This window comes from Paroedura picta, chromosome 1 (assembly GCF_049243985.1).
Source record: "Paroedura picta isolate Pp20150507F chromosome 1, Ppicta_v3.0, whole genome shotgun sequence".
Taxonomy (NCBI): Eukaryota; Metazoa; Chordata; class Lepidosauria; order Squamata; family Gekkonidae; genus Paroedura; species Paroedura picta.
In genome coordinates, this window is record NC_135369.1 from 165,304,481 (window position 1) to 165,309,481 (window position 5,001).

A 5,001-nucleotide genomic window follows, 5' to 3' on the forward strand; every position below is an offset into this window, starting at 1 on the left:
ATTGTTGACCAATGTGAGCCTCCTGTGGCGCAGAGTGGTAAGGCAGCCGTCTGACAGCTTTGCCCATGAGGCTGGGAGTTCAATCCCAGCAGCCGGCTCAAGGTTGACTCAGCCTTCCATCCTTCCGAGGTCGGTAAAATGAATACCCAGCTTGCTGGGGGGTAAACGGTAATGACTGGGGAAGGCACTGGCAAACCACCCCGTATTGAGTCTGCCAAGAAAACGCTAGAGGGCATCACCCCAAGGGTCAGACATGACTCGGTGCTTGCACAGGGGATACCTTTATGATATTAGAAGTAGAGCAAGTGAATTATGCTGGGGATGGTGTTGACGTTGTTAGGTCCTCCTCTCCCTTCTTCTTCAACTGATCCTCTTCCTGCCACCCCTAGCTATAAGCTAAGCACTATAAGGACAAGGCTGTTTATACTACCACACTTGCAACATAAAGCGAGCAACAATGACTTACTAGATTCAGCTGCAAGAAATCCAGGAATGCCTGTTAGGCCCCATAAGGTAACAGGGCTAATCCCTTGCGTCCCACAGGAAAATAGGCAGGCTGGCCAATGTCTGGTTTCTCCTTGTTCAAAGGGCTCCAAGTAAGCCCTCCGACAGGCTGAAGCATCTCCAGCCCAGGCAATCATGCCTCTGGCCTCCTTTGAATGGAAGGGGCCAGCAAAGCACTAACAGCCGACTGGATTTCGGGATGCTTATCTCCATTGCAAACATCTATTGCAAACCAAATCTAGACAGCATCCTAAAAAGCAGAGACATCACCCTGCCAACTAAAGTGCGTCTAGTCAAGGCTATGGTCTTCCCAGTTGCAATGTATGGCTGTGAAAGTTGGACCATAAGGAAGGCTGGGTGTCAAAGAATTGAGGCTTTTGAACTCTGGTGCTGGAGAAGACTCTTGCGAGTCCCTTGGACTGCAAGGCGAACAAACCGGTCAGTCCTAGAGGAGATCAGCCATGACTGCTCTTTAGAAGGCAAGATCCTGAAGATGAAACTCAAAGACTTTGGACACTTCATGAGAAGGAAGGACTCCCTGGAGAAGAGCCTAATGCTGGGAGCGATCGAGGGCAAAAGAAGAAGGGGACGACAGAGAACGAGGTGGCTGGATGGAGTCACTGAAGCAGTAGGTGCAAACTTAAATGGACTCCGGGGAATGGTAGAGGACAGGAAGGCCTGGAGGATCATTGTCCATGGGGTCGCGATGGGTCGGACACGACTTCGCACATAACAACTACAACAAATTACAAATCAGCGTTTGCATGAGTGCACAGTAGATTTTACAGGAGCGATTTGCCAGCTCCGTTCAAAGAGCTATATTTCACAGCAATCCCCAGAGAAAGGAAATTAGTGTTCAAACTACTTCAACGCTTTGATGCATATGTGTCCTAAGGATTAAACAGGGGAACCCCCATAGGGCTGCTTCAAGATCGTTAGTCAGAGCTATTCTACTCAAGCTGCTTGTGCAGTCAAACAAGGCAAAGAACACTGAAAGCTCCATGCGCTCCCGGCAGATGTAGTTATGTTCGCAGAGCTCTGCAAGGTCACGAATAGCCACTGATCGGTTGCCCACCTCCTCAATCTGTTTTTTTAAAAAAGCAACGTTCAAGCAAGAGGAAAGATCTGAAAGTCTAAGACTCGTACAGCTCTCACAAAGAGACCAAAAGCACATCCACATGGGAACCTCTTTTGCTCTTGTTACAGCACGCTACAGCCAGAAGAACAAAAACAGATACAATTCAGGCATCAAACGTGTCTTGCGGTGCCTACTCTGCATCTCAGCCGCTTGGCAAATGGCTAAAGGTTCAGGAGAGACTTAGCAGTGGCCCCACAAAGGTGGGTGGGTGTAGACCAGGGGTAGTCAAACTGCGGCCCTCCAGATGTCCATGGACCACAATTCCCAGAAGCCCCTGCCAGCGGATGGGAATTGTAGTCCATGAACATCTGGAGGGCCGCAGTTTGACTACCCCTGGTGTAGACAATAAGACAATAAGAGGCAGGCAACAGCTGCTTAGGAGCTTGGTGCGCTTCCCAGGTTGGTTCCTCCCCTGATGTGCTTCCTGACTTTGGCCTTTGGGAGGACATTTCATTGTTTAACATCAATAACAATTCATTGTTTAACATGAATAGCATTGACTAAATTAAATACAGGAATGATTATCAGGTCGCTTCAGCATCCACCATAACATTATTAATACGCTACGATATTAAACTGCTTCTTCACGAAGGCCAGATACAGGTGCCAATGTTTCTGAAATTTTTCCAACAGTCTTGTATTTACAAAGCTTTTCAAGTTTTCCGTCTTCATAAGTTCGCAAATCCCAGTGTGATTCCTTGCTTGCAGTTCTATGTTCGTATTAGTCTAGCAGTGCTTTCTCAGTTCAGTTCTTCCTCATGTCCTTCCAAGCTGCACCACCCAGAGCTCCTGGTGGGGGACTGGGCTGCAGGTTCTGGAAGAAGAAGAGTAGACTACTACTACTACTACTACTACTACTACTACTACTACTACTACTACTACTACTACTACTACTACTACTACTACTACTACTACTACTACTACTACTACTACTACTACTACTACTACTACTACTATCTGTTTTATTGATTATGACAAGTTTTATTTTTCCAATGTTTTTGTGAACTACAACTGAACTCAAGGGGACAGATTAGCGGTTTCAGCTAAGAATTATCATACAGCATCATATGGCTGAATTTGGATATTGTGACAGTTTGCTAATTTACCATAATTAGCTTTTGTCTTATATTTCCATTGTTATGATGGTCGTTCATCAGCCTGAGGAAGAGTGCATGCCCTCAAAAGCTCACACCTTGAATAAATCTTTGTTGGTCTTAAAAGGTACTATTGGAGTCAGACTTTGTTGTACGCGCAGACTAGACTAACATAGAATGGACCAAACAAGTCTCAACCCCAAGGGGTCTTCCTCGGTAGTCAAATTGTTATCAGAAATGCACTCGTGCATAAAATGAAAGGGGTTGCTGGGTGGCAAAGAAAAATCTGTTCAGTAGCGCTCCAACTACTCTTTCTATTATAAAAAAATATCTGTTTTGGAACCCACCCTCTAAAATAAGCACTTCCAGAGACCACCACGCTGATTTGCCCAGTTCTCAGTTACCGGTGCATTCCCACATGTATCTGAAAAAGCTTTGTCCAAGGACCATGCACTTTTCAATAAGTCAATTAACAAACTGGAGTGGACATGTACAATTGCCAGAAATACTTTTAACACAATACCCTCAGTACCTTTAGATGGCTGTCAGACACTACAACTAGTGTTAAAGGCGATGAACAGGAAGAACAGGATGTTTAGATTTGTAGAAATGGGGAAAGTGGGGGCTTCACATTGCAATTTTGCAAAAGGGAATATTGGCAGCTTCTCTAAACATCCCCCATGGGCATTAAGTGGTGCCCCAGCTCTCCTTGCGCCAGGCCTCACTTTTAGTTCTCACAGCTTTTCCCAATTTTTTACCATTGAAATATTTTACCCTGAAATATTCTTCAGGCTTTGACAAACCTCAGAAGTGGGATCTCCAGGGATGACAATCTCTAGGTGGGACCTGGAGAATCCCTAATATGAAAGCTCCTCTCCAGACGGCAGAGATCAGTTTCCCTGGAGGAAAGTGCTGCTTGGGATGGGGGGGGGGAGCTGTGTAGCATTCCTTTCTACAGACAAACACACACAGAGAGAATACAGAAGAAAAAAGCATTCCTTCCTTCTCAAATAGCAAACCTAATTAACCACAAAATCACCTTTTCATGCAGGAAATACCTGAGTGTCTCCCACGTTGGATTGCTTTGAGAAGCCACGGCTAGAAGGTCTGTATTTATAGGGAAAGAATTCCATAGCAGTCAATAAGCAAGTCAAAAAAGACTTACACCATCCTCCTGTAATAGCTTCTTTTGCCTGTGCTCTAGCTACATCTCTTTCAGGCAATAGTAATTTTTACAGCTTGGTGTAGTGGTTAAGAGCAGCAGCTTCTAGTGTGGTAAGCTGGATTGGATTCCCTTCTCCTCCACATGCTGGGTGACCTTGGGCTAGTCACAGTCCTGTTAGAAACAGTTCTCACTGAGCAGTTTCTCTCAGAACTTCCTCAGCCTCACCTACCTCACAGAGTGTCTGTTGTAGGGAGAGGATGGGAAGGCTGTACTAAGCCACTCTGAGACTCCCTTGGGCAATCAAAAGCAGGGTATAAAAACCAACTCTTCTTCTACTGGGAAGGTACTGCTGGAAAACAGTGTCTCCCCCCCTCCCCATCCACATGACCTCAAGGCATTTCTTTGCCCTGTTTATAGTTTCCCCATCTTTCATGCCATTGGTTTCAAATTTGCTTTGTTGTGGTGGTCTTAGAAAGACTGCAGCAAGACCAAGGTTGCATCCTTATGGAAAGGGAAAGTCCCACCCACATGAGCATTAATTTCCCTGCTGCAATTGTTTGTGATGGTTACCCCCAAAGCCTTCCTCCCTTCTCAGACTGCAAATTGCAAATCTCACATGAGTTACTCATGAATAAACATTCCCAGGGCAGAGGCTTTTCCTGGCCACCCTGGGTCCCAGAGGATCAGAAGGGAACTGTTTTTGAGCCTCCCACATCCTCCCCCTCCAGAAGGAACACAGGAGATAGCTTGCTTTCCCCCATGTCCTCTGAGTTGAAAGAGGCCAGGGCAACTCACCAGCAACAGGGCATCCTCTGTTCCTCCTTTTCTATCCATCAAACTTCTGAAGTCAGCAGGAAGTTGGAGACAGAGAGTTGATCCCTCCTGGGGCTATAATACCAGGGTAGGTCAATTCTGGCTGAGGACCATCTTTTATTGGGGGACTATTTCTGAGGGGACCAATCAGGTAGGGAGTAAATTGTCTGCATGCAATTTGAGCTGATTGGCCCTCATTGGTACTCTCTCCTTATTAGCAGCACACTCCCACAGAGGTCTAATCAGGTAGGGGATAGTCTGCATGCAATTTGAGCTGATTGGCCCTC

The 5,001-nt window shown here is 46.1% G+C and overlaps 1 long non-coding RNA gene across 2 annotated transcripts; it reads right to left on the bottom strand.

Moving 5' to 3' along the window:
- Nucleotides 1-1,679: 1,679 nt before the first annotated feature.
- On the bottom strand, nt 1,680-4,848 carry LOC143819845 (uncharacterized). 2 transcript variants are annotated; one of them, XR_013225133.1, is made up of 4 exons: nt 4,697-4,847; nt 3,795-3,843; nt 3,540-3,688; nt 1,680-2,456 (listed from the first exon to the last, which is right to left on the bottom strand). It is a non-coding gene; the product is annotated as an uncharacterized LOC143819845 (long non-coding RNA). The 2 variants fall into 2 exon arrangements; XR_013225136.1 differs by lacking the exon at nt 3,540-3,688 and having other exon boundaries at nt 3,776-3,843; nt 4,697-4,848.
- Between the last annotated feature and the right edge of the window lie 153 nt (nt 4,849-5,001).